Source organism: Rhincodon typus, chromosome 6, assembly GCF_021869965.1.
Source record: "Rhincodon typus isolate 14 chromosome 6, sRhiTyp1.1, whole genome shotgun sequence".
Taxonomy (NCBI): Eukaryota; Metazoa; Chordata; class Chondrichthyes; order Orectolobiformes; family Rhincodontidae; genus Rhincodon; species Rhincodon typus.
This window is the reverse complement of record NC_063337.1, coordinates 64,232,476-64,251,546: the sequence shown is the minus strand read 5'-3', so window position 1 is coordinate 64,251,546 and position 19,071 is coordinate 64,232,476.

Here is a 19,071-nt window from a genome sequence, read left to right as displayed (position 1 = left end):
CGGGAGATGTGGGAGACACGGTTGAGGGCATCCTCGACCACCGAGGCGGGGAAGTTACGGTCCTTGAAAAACGAGGACAACTGAGATGTACGGGAGTGGAATGCCTCATCCTGGGAGCAGATGCGGCGGAGGCGAAGGAATTGGGAATAGGGGATAGCATTTTTGCAGGAAGGTGGGTGAGACTAGTACCTTCTCTTTCTCTGCAAGTGCTGTGTGAAGTTTGTTTAACCACCCTGAAATAAAAAGTACTTTGAAGCAAAATCTTTTAAAACATTGAAATTTTGCTCCATCAGGATTGCATCCAGGAGAATGGTTAAACTAAACGACTGCAAGTTTGAATCAGCACATCAAGACCATTGAATGGCAGAACAATGGTGTGGTCTAATTGCCAGACTTGAAAGAGCAAACAGTCCCAGTGGGGTGGGGGGAGTGGAGAGAGGACATGGTGACAGAAAATGTAACAAGTAAAGATAAAAGAAAAGGAAAAATTGAGAGAATGTAACAAGTAAAGCTAAACGAAAGGGAAGAAGTGGAAGTTGGTTCACAATTTGAAGGTGTTGAACTCATTTTTAAGTCCAGAAGGCTGTAAGGTGCCGAGGCTGAAAATGAAATATTTGCACTGTGATTCACTGGTGCACTGCAGCATGCCAAGGACAGACAAGTGGGCATGCAAGCAGGATGTTTTGTTAAAATGACTGGCTACGGGAAGTTCGGGGTCATGCTTGCACACAGACCATAGGTGTTCTGCAAAGTGGTCACCCTGTCTGTGTTTGGTTTCTCCAATGGGTGACTACTTTACCGAACACCTCCGATCCATGCACAAGCATGACCATAAACTTCCCGTAGCCAGTCATTTTAACACAGCGTCCTGCTCGCATGCCCACTTGTCTGTCCTCGGCATGTTTAATCACAGCACAAACTGGAGGAACAACATCTCATCTTCAGAGTAGGCACCTTACGGCCTTCTGGACTTAGCATTGAGTTCAACTCCTTCAAATTCTGAACCAACTCCCATTTCTTCCCTTTCTTTTAGACTTACTTGTTACATTCTCTGTCTTCATGGCCTCTCTCTCATCCCCTAACGCCAATGGGATTACCTGCTCTTTGAAGTCTGACAGTGAGACACACCATTGTTCTGCCATTCTCACACTCCAATTACTTAATCTGAATTAACAACATCTTTTCTCCACCAGCATGCTGCACCCACCGCTCCCACACCAAACCCTCTCCTCCACCAACTGTTGCATGACTGCTGCTCCCTCCACACTTCACTTCAGCTCTCATAGAATGGAATCATAGAATCCCTACAGTGCAGAAACAGGCCGTTTGGCCCAACAAGCCCACACTGATCCTCAGAGCATCCCACCCAGACCCATCCCCCTATAACCCACCTAATCTATACATCCCTGAAGACAACAGGTAATTTAGCATGGCTAATCCACCTAGCCTGCATATCTTTGGACTGTGGGAGGAAACGAAAGCACCTGGAGGAAACCCACACAGACACAGGGGAAATGTGCAAACTCCACACAGACAGTCACCCGAGGGTGGAATCGAACCCTGGTACCTGGCACTGTGAGGCAACAGTGCTAACTACTGAGCCACCGTGCCGTCCTGCTCTGATGAAATGTTATTAATGCAATGTTATTTATTTTGAGAGAACTTGAATATAAAAGCAGGGATGTACTAATGAGGCTTTATAAGGCTCTGGTCAGGCCACATTTGGAGTATTGCAAGCAGTTTTGGGCCCCATATCTCAGTAAAGATGTACTGGCCCTGTAGCACGTTCAGAGGAAGTTCACGAGAATGGTCCCAGGAATGGAAAGCTAACATATGAGGAACGTTTGAGGACTCTGGGACTATACTTATTAGAGTTTAGATGGATGAGGAGGGATCTAATTGAAACTTTCAGAACACTGAATGGCCTGGACAAAGTGGATGTTGGGAAGATGCTTCCATTGGTAGGAGAGTCTAGGACCCGAGGGCACAGCCTTAGAGTAAAGGGAAGACATTTTAGAACGGAGATAAGGAGGAACTACTTCAACCAGAGAGTGGTGAATCTATGGAATTCACTGCCACAGAAGGCTGTGGAGGCCAGGTCATTGAGTACATTTAAGACTGAGATAGATAGGTTCTTGATTAATCCGGGGATCAAGGGTTACGGGGAGAAAGCAGGAGAATGGGCTTGAGGAACTTATCAGCCATGATTGAATGGTGGAGCAGACTCAGTGGCCCGAATGGCCTAATTTCTGCTCCCAAGTCTTATGGTCTTATGGTCTTATGGTCTTATGAAATGTTAGCTTGCTCTCTGCCCATGGATGCTGTCTGACCTGCATTTGTTGTTTTCAGTACAGATTCCAACATCTGTAGTAATTTGTTCCTAACCTGTCCTACCTTCTTCCCCGAACCCAATTCCCTTCAGACAAGTGATAGACATGACATACTCAGAACTGCAACTGTCACTCCAACTGTTCTGAAGGAGATTGGGTAGTGTTGGCTGTATTCAGTAAGGTGTAGAGCCTCAGTTTTTTTTTAAACATCCACTGAGTGAATGTACATTTCAATTTCATTATAAGTGAATGATTAATAAATTCTGGTCAGTAAGTAATATACCTTTACTATCAGTGCACCTGGATAATTAGGCTTAATAATAAACACAATTGTTAAATTCATGTTGTTTTGTCCAGAGGCTGATACTCTGCTGCCGGGAAGTATCTGACTTAATTTACTCATTGGTCTAGTGAGTAACTTCTGATCATGCTTTGGTACAGCAGGAGCTTTGTGCTAATGTATTCTGTATATGCCATTCAAACCCATATATAACCCGTAAATAATGCCATTGTGAGTGTGTTTTACTTCAAAGCCCGGCGTAGATTTGTATTTGTATGGTGATTCTTTTGCTTAAGAACTGATGAAATATGATAAATACCACAAATTTATTCATCAAACACTGCCAGCTGAATCATATTGTGCTGAAGATTGCCACGTAGCTGCTTCACAATTGTATTTCTAGCCTTTTCACTCTCCTTAGGTATTTTTAGGGCTACTGGCATTTAAAAAATTTACAGGATATGATATTACAAATTTTATGGATAAAGTATTTTTTGGGAAAATATATTCACTCAAATATTGAAAACATGGCAATCAAATGAGTCAATTTTGCAGGTAACTATATTTTATCAGTGTTTTCATTCTCTACGAAGGTTAAAGAACAAGAAAAAAGAACAAAGAAAATTACAGCACAGGAACAGGCCCTTCGGCCCTCCAAGCTTGCGCCGATCCAGATCCTCTATCTAAACCTGTCACCTATTTTCCAAGGATCTGTATCCCTCTGCTCCCTGCCCATTCATGTATCTGTCTAGATACATCTTAAATGACGCTATCGTGCCTGCCTCTACCACTTCTGCTGGCAACGCGTTCCAGGCACCCACCACCTTCTGCGTAAAGAACTTTCCACACATATCTCCCTTAAACTTTTCCCCTCTCACCTTGAAATCGTGACCCCTAGTAATTGAGTCCCCCACTCTGGGAAAAAGCTTCTTGCTATCCACCCTGTCTATACCTCTCATGATTTTGTAGACCTCAATCAGGTCCCCCTTCAACCTCCGTCTTTCTAATGTAAACAATCCTAATCTACTCAACCTCTCTTCATAGGAAGCCCCCTCCATACCAGGCAACATCCTGGTGAACGTCCTCTGCACCCTCTCCAAAGCATCCACATCCTTTTGATAATGTGGCGACCAGACTGTATGCAGTATTCCAAATGTGGTCAAACCAAAGTCCTATACAACTGTAACATGACCTGCCAACTCTTGTACTCAATACCCCATCCGAAGAATGAAAGCATGCCGTATGCCTTCTTGACCACTCTTTCGACCTACGTTGCCACCTTCAGGGTACAATGGACCTGAACAGCCAGATCTCTCTGTGCATCAATTTTGCCCAGGGCTTTTCCATTTACCGTACAGTTCGCTCTTGAATTGGATCTTCCAAAATGCATCACCTTGTATTTGCCTGGATTGAACGCCATCTGCCATTTCTCCGCCCAACTCTCCAATCTATCTATATTCTGCTGCATTCTCTGACAGTCCCCTTCACTATCTGCTACTCCACCAATCTTAGTGTCATCTGCAAACTTGCTAATCAGACCATCTATACCTTCCTCCTGATCACTTATGCACATCACAAAGAACAGTGATCCCAACACGGATCCCTGTGGAACACCACTGGTCACAGTTCTCCACTTTGAGAAATTCCCTGCCACTGCAACCCTCTGTCTCCTGTTGCCCAGCCAGTTCTCTGTCCATCTAGCTAGTACACCCTGGACCCCATGCGACTTCACTTTCTCCATCAGCCTACCATGGGGAACCTTATCAAATGCCTTACTGAAGTCCATGTATATGTCATCTACAGCCCTTCCCTCATCTATCAACTTTGTCACTTCCTCAAAGAATTCTATCAAGTTGGTAAGACATGACGTTCCCTGCACAAAACCATGCTGCCTATCACTAATAAGCCCATTTTCTTCCAAATGTAAATAGATCCTATCCAGTATCTTCTCCAGCAGCTTCCCCACCACTGACGTCAGGCTCACCGGTCTATAATTACCTGGATTATCCTTGCTACCCTTCTTAAACAAGGGGACAACATTAGCAATTCTCCAGTCCTCCGGAACCTCACCTGTGCTCGAGGATGCTGCAAAGATATCTGTTAAGGCCACAGCTATTTCCTCTCTCGCTTCCCTCAGGAACCTGGGATAGATCCCATCCAGACCTGGGGACTTGTCCACCTTAATGCCTTTTAGAATACCCAACACGTCCCCCCTCCTTATGCCAACTTGACCTGGAGTAATCAAACATCTATCCCTAACCTCAACATCCATCATGTCCCTCTCCTTGGTGAATACCGACGCAAAGTACTCATTAAGAATCTCACTCATTCTCTCTGACTCCTCGCATAACTTCCCTCCTTTGTCCTTGAGTGGGCCAACCCTTTCTCTAGTTACCCTCTTGCTCCTTATGTACGAATAAAAGGCTTTGGGATTTTCCATAACCCTGTTTGCTAAAGATATTTCATGACCCCTTTTAGCCCTCTTAATTCCTCGTTTCAGATTGGTCCTACTTTCCCGATATTCTTCCAAAGCTTCTTCTGTTTTCAATCGCCTGGACCTTATGTATGCTTCCTTTTTCCTCTTTGCTAGTCTCACAATTTCACCTGTCATCCATGGTTCCCTAATCTTGCCCTTTCTATCCCTCATTTTCACAGGGACATGTCTGTCCTGCACTCTAATCAACCTCTCTTTAAAAGCCTCCCACATATCAAATGTGGATTTACCCTCAAACAGCTGCTCCCAATCTACATTTCCCAGCTCCTGCTGAATTTTGCTATAGTTGGCCTTTCCTTAGCACTCTTCCTTTTGGACCACTCTCGTCTTTGTCCATGAGTACTATAAAACTTACGGAATTGTGATCACTATTCCCAAAGTAATCCCCTACTGAAACTTCAACCACCTGGCCGGGCTCATTCCCCAACACCAGGTCCAGTATGACCCCTTCCCGAGTTGGACTATTTACACACTGCTCTATAAAACCCTCCTGGATGCTCCTTACAAATTCTGCTCCATCTAAACCCCTAACACTAAGTGAATCCCAGTCAATGCTGGAAAAATTAAAATCTCCCATCACCACCACCTTGTTGCTCCGACATCTTTCCATAATCTGTCTACATATCTGTACCTCTCACGCTCGCTGGTGGGAGGCCTGTAGTACAGCCCCAACATTGTTACCGCAACCTTCCTATTACTGAGCTCTGCCCACATTGCCTCACTCCTCGAGTCCTCCACAGTGCTCTCCTTCAGCACAGCTGTGATATCCTCTTTGACCAGTAATGCAACTCCTCCACCCCTTTTACCTCCCTCTCTATCCTGCCTGAAGCATCTATATCCTGGGATATTTAGTTACCAATCTTGCCCTTCCCTCAACCAAGTCTCAGTAATAGCAATAACATCATACTCCCAGGTACTAATCCAAACCCTAAATTCATCTGCCTTACCCACAACAGTTCTCACATTAAAACAAATGCACCTCAGACCACCTGTCCCTTTGCATTCATCATCTGCTCTCTGCCTACTCGTCCCCTTAGTCACACTGACTTCATTATCTAGTTCCTTACAGGCTTTAGTTACTACCTCCTTACTGTCCACTAATCTCCTCATTTGGTTCCCATCCCCCTGCCAGAGAGTTTGTTAACTCTTAACCAAAAGAGTTTGTTAACTCTTCACAAAACTCACCAAACCCCTATCATAATTGAAATAGATTGTGGGATGGCATTGAGTTACACAGAGGTTTCATGTTTTGACTCTTGTTCTGTACAATTTCCACTTAGGGTCAATGTCAATGACCTTAGCCATTGCTAAGATTTTAGAGTCCATAATTAAGGACAGGATTGCAGGGTACTTGGAAGTGCATCGTAAATTAGGGTGGAGTCAGCACAGCTTCATTAGGGGGAGGTCATGCCTGACAAATCTGTTGGAATTCTTTGAGGGGGCAATGAGCATATTGGACAAAGGAGAGCCAGTGAACATGATCTATTTGGATTTCCAAATGCCTCTGACAAGGTGCTGCACAGGTGGCTGCTGAATAATATATAACCCATGGTGTTGGGGGCAAGGTGCTGGCTTGGATGGAGGATTCACTGACTGGCAGAAGGTAGAGAGAGTAGGGATAAAGCAGTCTTTTCAGGATGGCAGCTGATGGCAGCAGCTTAAAAATATAGTAAGAACAAGATGAGCGTTAGGAGTTATGTTAATTTCACAAATTGCAGATGACACATAACTTGTGAGAAATGTGAACCTTGAGGAGGATCATGTTGACTTTTAAGAGGACATAGACAGGTTGGCAAAATGACGATGATGGATAAAAATTAATGAAGATATCAGTGATTCATTTATGTAGAGTGAACAAGGATGGGCAATGTAAAACAATGAGTATAAATATGCAGGAATAGAGGACCTAGACAAATCATTGAAGAGAGAAGGGCATGTTGAAAAAGTAGTTAATAAAACATATGAGATCAAGTGCTTTATAAATCTGGGCATAAAGTACATAACGAAGGAGCTTGTATACCCGTTCAGCCTCAACATAAATTTTGTGTCCAGGTCTGGCTACGCCTTTTATGGAAGATATGAAGGCATGAGAGAAGATTTGCAAAAGATTCATAACAATTGTTTCAGAGATAAGGAATTTGAGTTATGTAGATATATATTAGAAGCTGGAACTGTTTCTCGATGGAGAAGAGAAGAGATGGAGAAGAGATGGTAGAGAGGAGATTTAAGAGAGCTGTTCAAAATTATGAACAGTCGAGAGAAAGTAGACACAGGAGAAACTGTTCCCATTTGGAAGAAGGATTGAGAACTAAAGGCTATTGATTTAAATTGATTGGTAACCAAAGCAATGCAGGCATTGGGATAAACTTTGTTTATTAGTAAGTGTTTAGCATCTGGAATCACTGCCTTAGTGTGTCGTGGAGGCAGATTCAATCAAAGTTTTCAAAACAAAACAGATCACTATCTAAACAGAAATAATTTCCAGGACTCTGGGGTAAAGCTGGAAGAGGGGTATTATATGAGTTTCTGTTTCACAGAGGCAGCCTGGCAACATTGGGCCATTTGGTCTCCTCCTGTGGTGTAACCAAGTCTGATTCTATGATTCTACACATCCCCCCACCCCAAAAATCCCCTAACAACCAAATTGTCTGCTGGTACTCACTGTACAGGCTCATGAAGGAAGATGGCAATTTTGGGAAAAAAATATCTGAAAGGCTGCAACTGCATGTGAAACTACATCTCATAGAATTCCTACAGTGTGGAAACAGGCCCTTCAGCCCAACAAGTCCAAGCTGACCCTCAGAGGATCCCAACCAGACCCATCCCTGAACACTACGGGCAATTTAGCATGACAAATCCACCTAGCCTGCACATCTTTGGACTGTGGGAGGAAATCAGAGCACCCGGAGGAGAGTCCACACAGACACAGGGAGAACATGCAAACTCCACACAGACAGTCACCTGAGGGTGGAATCAAACTGGGGTCCCTGGTCCTATGAGGCAGCAGTGCTAACAACTGAGCAACCGTGCCGCCATGGAAGAAAGTCCTTGAAACCAGAATAGCAGAAGAAGAGAAATAAAAAAGACTTTGAGGAGCTAAAGAGTCCAGTATTGATATTTTCATGGCTAGTAACCTCACAAGCTGTGCATATGATTATAAGAATGGTGTGAACTAAAGATTATTACTATCTGACTAAATTTTCTGACTTGACATTGAAATTACTACTGAGATCCAATTAACAGTGTAGGTATCAGTCTAAGATTAATAGTTGCACCTTGGGTCATAGCCAGGAAAGGCCCTGTTTACATTGCTTTGTTCATGTCAAGCTGTATCATTTAACAGTTCTGTTTCAGAGAAAGCTTGGGATATCCCTGCATACCCAGATCTTGAGACAATATAACTGTTTCCAAGGAGTTAAACATGTTTAGAAAGAGGTGATGAGAATCTTTGTTCTTTAATTGTTTACGTTCAGACTGAGTTGGTTTACAATTGTCTGTAAGTTCAGTGATCACATCACAAACCCACTATAAATGCATTGCATACACTCTCAAAAGCCCATTCTGCACATGGGTCTAAAGGCAGCCTTCCTGGAGTCACTGCATGGTCCTATTCTGTTTGATTAGAAGGGCTTTGGTAGTTCAGCTCACTTCAGTAGGGTCTTGACACAGGTTCTTCATGTGCAGGAAATATTCTTCTGGAAGTTGGAGTCAGAAGTTCAGTAGCTGTTAAAGGGCTACAGCATTTTTTCTAGAGTATTTTATAAGAGACAATTTGCCTATAGGAAATACCAGAACAGTACCTTTCAGTAAAGAGCCTAGAAACTTTATTAAATGTTATAGACCTTAGAAAGACAGCAATGTCAGGATAGATGAAAATCCTTCACACCATGTAAACATTATGGAAGCTGGTCAATCCTTTAAATGCTGTGCTTTGGGCATATGATTTTTGTTGAAGATAAGAGTCATCAAGTCAAACAACATGGAAACAGACCTTTGGTCCAACTCATCCATGTTGACTAGGCTTCCCAAACTAAACTAGTCCCATTTGCCTGTAATGGCTCATATCCCTCCAAACCTTTCTTATTCATGTGCCTGTCTTTCAAATGCTGTAACTCCAGCTACATTAACCACTTCCTCTGGTAGTTCATTCCAGATATGTACCACCCTCTGTGTGAAAAGGTTGTCCCTCATGTCCCTTTTAAATCGTTCCCCTCTCACCATAAACATAGGTCCTCTAGTTTTTAACTCTCCTACCTTAGGGAAAAGACCTTTTCTATTCACCATAACTATTGCCTGTCATGATTTTATAAACCTCTATAAGGTCGCCCATTAACCTCCTACGCTCCAGGAAAAGAAAAGTCGCACCCTATCCAACCTCTCCTTATAATTCAAACCCTCCAATCCTGGTAACATCCTGCCAAATCTTTTCTGCACCCTTTCTAATTTGATAATATCCTTCCTATAGCAGGGTGACCAGAACTGAACACAGTACTCCAAAAGTGGCCTCACCAATGTCCTGTACAGCCACAACATGATGACCCAATGTCTGTACTCAATGCTCTGACCAATGAAGGCAAGCATCTACTTCACCACCCTGTCTACCCATTACACCACTGTCAAAGAACAATGTACCTGAACTGCCAGGTATCTCTCTGTTCGACAGCACTCCTGAGGGCACCGCCATTACCTTTATAAGTTCCTGTCCTGGTTTGTCTTACCAAATACAATACCTTGGAAATATCTAAATTAAACTCAATCTGCCACTCCTTGGTCCATTGGCCCAGATGATCAAGATCCCGTTGTACTCCTAGATAACCTTCTTCACAGTCTACTGTACCACCAATTTTGGTGTCATCTGCAAACTTACTAAGCATGCTTCCTTAACTCTCATCCAAACTTGTTTATATAGATGACAAACATCTGGACCTAGCACGAATCCCTGTGGAACACCACTGATCACAAGCCTCCAGTCTGAAAAACAAACCCACCCCCACCCTCTGTGTCCTACCATCAAGCCAATTTTGTATCCAATTGGCTAGTTTTCCCTGGATCCCATGTGATCCCAGCTATCTATACCTGACATATCTGAAAACAACAAATGCTGGAGATCATAGCAGGTCAGACAGAATCCATGGAGAGAGAGTAAGCTAATATTTCAAGTCTAGATGACTTCAGACCTGAAATGAAGTGTGGAGGGGACAGCATTTATGCTATAGTTTAGGGGGGTTGTGGTGGGGGTAGTCGGTGTAGGGTGCTGGTCGAGAAAAGATGTGGATAGTTCAAATTAAGTGATTGGAATGGGAGAATGGCAGAACAATGTCATATCTCCTGCCAGACTTGAAAGGACAGTAACTGGGATGGTGTATGTGTGTGAGTGGGGGGTAGGACATGATAACAAGCTAAAAGAAAGGGAAGAAATGGTTCACAATTTGAAGGTGTTGAACTCAGTATTAAGTCCAGAACACTGTAAAGTGCCTAGTCTGAAGAGGAGATGTTGTTCCTCCAGTTTGCGAATTGATTCACTGGAATACTGCAGTCTGCCGAGGACAGACGTGTGGGCATACAAGCAGGACGCTGTGTTAAAATGACTGGCTACGAGAAGGTCAGGGTGCTGCTTGCGCAGAGACTGGAGGTGTTCCGCAAAGCAGTCACCCAGTCTGCGTTTGGTTTCTCCAATATAGAGTAGGCCACATTGGGTGCAGTGAATACAATACACAAGATTGGAGGAGATACAGGAGAAATGCTGCTTCACCTGGAAAAAGTGTTTAGGCCCTTAGCAAGGAGGAGACGAATGAGCAGGTGTTGCCCCTTCTGCAGTTACATGGGAAGGTGTCATGGAGAGGGGGTGTGGTGTTGGCAGTTGTGGAATGGACTAGTGTGTCCTGGAGGGAACGATCCCTGCGAAATGCAAACAGGGGAAGATGTGTTTGGTGGTGGCATTCTACTGGAGTTGGCTGAAGTGGCAGAGAATGATCCTTTGAATGCAGAGGCTGGTGGGATGAAAGTGAGGGCAAGGGGAACCTGATCACGTTGCTGTGAGTGATGGAAAGTGCCAAGGGCAGAAGCATGGGTGATAGGTCGGATGCAGTTGATGGCCCTGTCAACCGCAGTGTGTGGGAAACCACGGTCATGAAAGAAGCAAGCCATGTCAACAGCATAGTTTTGGAAGGTGGCATCATCCAAACAGATGCAATGTAGGTGAAGGAACTGGGAGAACGGGATGGAGTCCTTGCAAGACATGGGGTGTGACAAGCTGTAGTAAAGGTAGCTATGGGAGTCAGTGGCTTTGCAGTGGATGGCAGTGAACAGTTTATTCCCTGAAATGGAGACAGAGGTCAAGGAAAGGAAGGGAAGTGTCAGAAATGGACAATGTGAAAGTTCCAAAGAGGTTTGGAAACTATAAGCAAAGTGTAAAAATTTTTCAAGGTCCTGATAGAAGCATGAAGTGGAAACGAAGCAGTCATCTGTGTACCAAGAAAACAGTTGTAGGAGGGGTCTAGTGTAAGACTGGAACAAGGATCGTTCCACATACTGCATAAAGAGGCCCTAACTGGGACCCATGCAGGTGCCCACAGCCACTCCTTTGACTTGGCAGAAGTGAGATGATTTAAAGGAGAAATTGTTCAGGGAGAGAACAAGTTCAACCAGGCAGAGAAGAGTGGTGCTGGATGGGGACTGTTCAGGCCTCTGATTGTGGAAGAAGCCGAGAGCCCTCAGACCATCCTGGTGGGGAATAGAGATATAGAGGGATTAGACATCCATGGTGAATGAGTGGCAGTTAGGGCCAGGGAACTGGAAATTGTTATTCATTCAAAACAATAGAATACATGTTAGCATTGCCATATTGCACATAGCTATTAGCTATCTTGCTTTTTCTGCAAACTGCTACCTTCCATTTAAGAAATTAGAAAAACAAAACTAGGGAGGAAAGAAAACTATCCATCACATCAACATTCACCAAGCATTATGTGAAATATTAAGGACCAGTGGGGAAAAGCAAGTCATATGGCAGCTGGCAACAACAGAAAATAGGAGAAAAAAAAAGAAAAAATTGTGGATGATGTAAATCAGATCTTGCTGGAAACAAAACAGCAGGTCTGGCAGCATCTGTGGAGAGGAAGTAGAGTTAATGTTTCAGATTCAGTGACCCTTCTTCAGAACTGCTGCCAGATGCTGTCAGACCTGTTGAGTTTTTCCCGCAATTTCTGTTCTTGTTTGTGAACACAGATTATGAATGTGAACAGGAAACTGCCTTGAGAGCCATCAGCTCGTATCTTACAGGATGTACTTAACAAAATATATTCATAAGGAACGGACATTACTCCCGTGCTCTTGCAGATAATGACTTTTCTCTGACTTCTGCACAGAATTGTAACAGGATTTCAGGAACTTACTGAATACTATGGAATAAGCAACAACTGTGGAGAATCCTACATAGAACTACCAAAGGTTTCAGAACCTAAACAAAAATGCAGTGTTTGCTCATCAACCCTGTCTGTATCAATATGCGATAGAATCCCTACAGTGCAGAAAGAGGCCTTTCGGCCCATCAAGTCTGCACCAACCCTTCAAACAGCATCGCACCAAGACCCACCACCACACGAGTTTTACCGTGGCCATCCCACCTAACCTGCACATCCCTGGACACTACAGTGCAACCTTTAGCATGACCAATCCACCTAAACCTGCACATCTTTGGACTGTGGGAGGAAACTGGAGCACCCGGTAGACACGAGTAAAAGGTGCAAACTTCACACAGACAATCACCCAAGGCTGGAATTTTCCTAGGTCTCTGATGCTGTGAGGCAACAATGCTGACCGCTGTGCTGCCACGCTGCCCATGGACTCCTGAGATTAGGGGCTTCAAATTGCAGAACGCTATTGCTCCTGTGTATAGAGTTTAGGGAACCGACTTGAAAGCACCTTGATAGCAGGCTTCATACTTTTTTAAACAACTTGCATTTATATATGAATTTGCTTTAGAAAACCCTTGTAAAGGGCTTCTGAGAAATATAACTTGAAAATAAAGGACATCAAGCCAAGAATTAGGATGGCCAGTCGATGCATTAGTCAAAGAAGTGAGCATTAATGGAGAAATTGAAATAGAGCAATGTGGACAGACTCTAAGAGCACAGTGTCTTGATGAGAGGAATCAAAGCTGGTCATGGGGCAAAGCAAGTGGAGTACATACAAGTCACAATCGAAGGAATGTAGGCTTTCAGGGGTCACCAGCAGAGGGACGGTTTAAATGGCTGGAAGAGGTCAGAGTTAGGGAGGGGAAAGATCATTAAGAATTTTAAACTTTTGGATGTGAGTTTTGAATTGCAGCTATTGAGAGAAGTGAAAGCTAATTTGGTGCAAAATTGCAGAAGGTTAAAGAAACTATAGGATAGATTTAATGGAAAATTTAACTGTTCTGATGTAGAGTCATAGAGGTGTACAGTATGTTGACCAGATATCCTAAATCAATCTAGTCCCATTTTCAGCATTTGCCCCATATCCCACTAAAGTCTTCCTATTCATATGCCAATCCAGATGCTTTTTAAATGTTGTAATTGTACCAGCCACCACCATGTGCTCTGACAGCTCATTCCATACACGTGTGACAAAGTTGTCCCTTAGGTCCTTCTTAAATCTTTTCCCTCTCACCTTAAACCTATGCCCTCTAGTTTTGGACTCTCTAATCCCGGGAAAAAGACCTTGTGTATTCACCCTATCTATGCCCCTCATGATTTTATAAACCTCTATAAAGGTAACCCTTCAGCCTCCGACGCTCCAGGGAAAATAGCCCAAGCCTATACAGCTCGCCCTGTAAATCAAATCCTCCAAATCTGGCAACATCTTTGTAAATCTTTTCTGAACCCTTTCGAGTTTCACAACATCCTTCCTATGGTAGGGAGACAAGAACTGCATGCAATGTTCCAAAAGTGGTCTAGCCAATGTCCTGTATGGCCGCAACATAACCTCCCAACTCCTATACTTCATTGCGAAAGGTTTTGAGCGCAGGAGCAGGGATGTGTTATTGCAGTTGCACAGGGCCTTGCTGAGACCTGGAATATTATGTGCTGGTTTGGGCTCCTATTCTGAGGAAGGATGCTCTTGCTCTCGCTCTCGTGGGAGTGTAGCGAAAGTTTCCCAGGCTGATTCCAGGGATGGCAGGTCTGACATATGAGGAGAAATTGACTAAGTTGGAGTTGTTTTCACTGGAGTTCAGACAAGGGGAGGGGGCATCTCATAGAGACTTATAAAATTCTAACAGGACTGGACAGGGTAGGTGCAGGGAAGATGTTCCCGATGGTGGCTGTGTCCAGAACCAGGGGTCCCAGTATGAAGATTCGGGGTAGACGATTTAGGATGGAGATGAGGAGACACTTCTTCACCCAAAGAGTGGTGAGCCTGTGGAATTCAATACCACAGGAAGTAGTTGATGCCAAAACATTGAATGTATTCAAGAGGTGACTTCTTCAAACACTTTCTTCACTATTCTGTCTACCTGTGATTCGAGTTTCAAGGAACTATTAAACTGCATTCCAAGGTCTCTTTGCTCAGCAATATACTCCAGGACATTACCATCATGTAAACTGGTGCAGTGATGTTAGAAAGGGCAAAGAGTGAAAACAGGAAGAATTTCTTGATTAATATAGTTCCCATCAACAGCAGATGCTGCACCCTTGAAATCAAGATAGAGTCCATATTCTCAGCTTTTGCTCAGGATACAGCGGACTAGCTACCAAGCAGACAAGGCAACGGAACTACACCACCTACATGCACACTAAAAACAAGAAACTGGAGAAAATTTGCATCAGTGCCAGCAGTAGCCAAGCATCCCTGGTACAATGGTTGAAACCACTACAGGGAAATCCATCATCAACTTGTCTGACCACACCCTTCAACCAAACAAAATCAAATTCTCTGCCCCACTCCTAAAATGGACCCCACTTGTCTTGCAGCAGGCACAGAGGAATTCATCAGGTGAATGAGACTCCAGGAATTCTTCCACAAACCCCAAGATGTCAACAGTGAGTCCAATGAGACAACCAATGAACTGAAACAGTTGACAGAGAGATCCATGGTGCAGCGACTGAAGGAGCAAGAGTTGAATTGGACCCCTCCAGAAGGCTGCTGCCCTAGGCTTGACATGTATACTCAAGCCATCAGGAGATGTGTTAACACCAGATTCATCAGCTGCGCTCACAAGATAGTGCAGAATGTCACCCAAGCACAACACAATGCCATCCATGCTCCCAAGACCAATCGCAATATTATAATCAAACCAGCAGACAAAGCAGGAGCCACTGTCAAACAGAATGGAACGGACTACTGCAAAGAAGCATACCAACAACTGAACACCTAGGAACACTATAGACAACTACCTGCTGATCCGACCAAACTACATACCGGTCAACTCAACAGACTGATCAAGACTTTCAATCCGGACCTTCAGAGTATCCTATGCACTCTCATACTGCATACCTCTTACATAGGAGACTTCTACTGCCTTCTAAAAATACACAAAGTCAACACACCTGGACATCCCGTCATATCAGGCAATTGGATCCTGTGTGATAACATCTCTGGCTATGTTGAGGGCATCTGGAAACCCATTGTACAAGGAACCGCCAGCTTCTGTCACATCACTACTAATTTCTTACAGAAATTCAGCACCCACGGACCAGTCGAACCAGGAACATTCCTCATCACAATGGATGTTTTGGCACTCTACACCAGCATCTCACATGACAATGGCATCGCTGCAACAGCCTCAGTACTCAATACCAACAACTGCCAATTTCCAGGTGCCATCCTACAACTCATCTGCTTCATCCTCGATTATGTCTTCACCTTCGAAAATCAGTTCCTTATCCAGATACACGGAACAGCCATGGGGACCAAATTTGCACCCCAATATGCCAACATTTTCATGCACATAATGGAGCAAGATTTCTTTGCTGCGCACGACCTCTGACCAATGCTAGACACCAGATACGTCAATGACATTTTCTTCCTTTGAACTCACAGTGAGGAATCACTGAAACAATCACACAGCGATATCAACAAGTCTCATACCACCATTAGACTTACGATGGACTACTCTTCAAAATCAATTTCATTCTTGGACACACACATCTCCATCAAGGACGTACACCTCATTACCTCACTCTACTGCAAGCCCACAATGCTGCTCCTCTTTAGGCTCCACCCTAAACATGTTAAAGAAGCCATCCCCTATGGACAAGCCCTGCGCATACACAGGATCTCTAAGGTTTTGGAGTAGATTTGTAGCTCAGGTTGTGGGTGTTGTGGTTGGTTGGCTCACCGAGCTGGTTTGTTCTTCCACAGACATTTCATTATCCGGCTGGGTAACATCATCAACACTGACAATTGGCATCTTGACAAGATCATCCCCACGCGTCTACTTCTCGCCTTCAAACAACCGCTAAACCTTAAACAGACCATCATTGGCAGGAAACTACCCAACCTTCAGGACAACATCGACCACAACACCACACAACCCTGCCACACAATAGCAACCACTGCAAGACAATGTCAGATCTTCAACATGGATACTATCATCACACATGAGAACACCACCTACCATGTACACAGCAGATACTCATGTGACGTGGCCAAGTCGTCTATCTCAGATGCTTCAGGCAAGGATGCCCCAAGGCATGGTGTATTGGCGAGACCATGCAGTTGCTATGACAACGGATGAATGGACACTGTGCAACAATCGCCAGACAGGAATGTTCCCTCCCTGTCAGGGAACACTTCAGCAGTCAAGGACATTCAGCCTCCGATCTTCAGGTAAGCATCTTCCAAGGCAGCCTTCAAAATACACTACAATGCAGAATGACTGAGCAGAAACTGACAGTCAAGTTCTGTACCCATGAAGACAGCATCAATCGTGATCTTGGGTTCATGTCGCGCTACATGTGACCCCACCACTGTATTTGTAAAATCTTCCATACTGTCCTTTTTTGACACCATCAGCTTGACACATTATTATGTTTGCTCTACTTTAATTAGTTTGTAGACTTTTGGTTACTTATTACTTTGGTTAGACCCTTGGCATGCGACTCTTATACCTACCATGTTATTCCAGTCATTTGGTTTCTCTCTAACACCACTTTATTTTTTTTTAATTATCTCTCTGCTCTTTTGAATCGGATAATAGGTGCTCCCTTCCCTTATTATTCGGCTGTTGACACTTTAATCACACCGTCTAACTCTTTTTATTCACACCATTTGTATGTTCTTTTGATCTCTCTGCTCTTGATCTCTGCCTCTAAATTCTCTGTGTGCTGTTCTCTCTCACTTCACCTAATGAAGGGGCCACGCTCTGAAAGCTTGTGATTTCAAATAAACCTATTGAACTTTAAGCTGGTGTCTTCTGATTTCTGACCTTGTCCACCCCAGTCCAACACCAGCACTTCCACATCACGCTCACTAAATGAGAAAGAGATATTGCTAGAACGGATTGTGGGAAGTCAGGTAGATCAAGTGAATCACATATGAGCAGGGGAATCATTTGTGTGATAATAAACATAGTTTCATAAGGTTAGGGATGAAATTCAGTGACCTCTGAGACATAAATGTAAGACCATCTGATATAGTCTTTAATTCTGGGGTATTATCAAAGAGGGGCCATAAGGAATGGAAAGATCCTGATCAAACTAATAGCAATCAAACTATTAAGATTCATTTTTCATGGTTAATTGATATCGATTACAAATTCTCAGAATCTAAACCATAATAAAATGCAATGAAGCACCCTATATCTCACATACTCCTTTGTTTTATGATGACAGTCCCGATAATGAGTCAGGCAATTAATAGTGGTAAGCTACATATAATACAGGAGTAATACATCCAATTGTCTAAAATGGTTACTTGGATGACATTTGTTTTAGAAGGGTACAATGATCAGAAGAATGCAACTATTGGCGGACATGCAGAAAAAATTACTGGCATGTTTGAATATTCATGAAATATTCAAGATGATGATCGACAATTGAGGTCCATGAACTGATAGAATGTGATAAAAGAATGGAAAGTAAGAAAAAAAAAGCACTGCAAGTTCTAATTGTGTGTTGGGATTGAATCTTGTTGGGACTGAATCCAGCGAGAGACCTCGCTGTCATGTGAAATACATCGAAGCACAAATAGAAGCCACTGCTTGAATGGTTTGCACAAAGAAGGAGGCCTACAGAACAGTCTCAGATAGAAAAGAAGTATAAGTCCTCCAGGTCTGAAAGCTGTCAATAAATTAAAGCATAAACTAAGAGTTAAAACAACAAAATAATTGGAAAGATTTTGGAATTTCCTGGAGTCTGAGATAGGAATACTCAGCCTCATTGCATGGTTGAATTCGTACAGAACGATGCTTGCAAATGGGATATGTAGGTCTAAAGCAAGGCTGACTGGTGCTTTGGAGAGAATCTGGGTGATACGGACAATGAATGGTAGGTCCTTAGGGAGAACTGAGGGACAAAGGGACCTTGGTCTACAAGTTCGTAGATCCCTGAAGGTGACAGCACAGGTAGGCAGGGTGGTGAAGAAAGTATGGGGGTTGCTTGCCTTCATTAGCTGGGGCACAGAATATAGGAGAAAGGAAGTCTTGTTACAACTTTATAAAACATTGGTTAGGCCACAGATGGACTACAGTGTGCAGTTCTGGTCACCAAACTATTGAAGGATATAATTGCATTGAAAAGGCTGCAGAGTAAATTCACCAGGGTGTTGCCTGGATGAAAAGTCTCATTTATGAGGAGCGACTGAATAGGCTGGGATTGTTTTCCTTAGACCAGAGAAGACTGAAGTGGGTATCTGATTGAGGTATATAAAATTATGAGAAGTGTAAACAGAGTAGATCTGAGAATTTCTTCCTTGTGGCAGATATGATTAAGAACAGAGGGCATAAGTTTAAGGTAAGGAGTTACTGTTTACAGGAGATATGAGAAAGA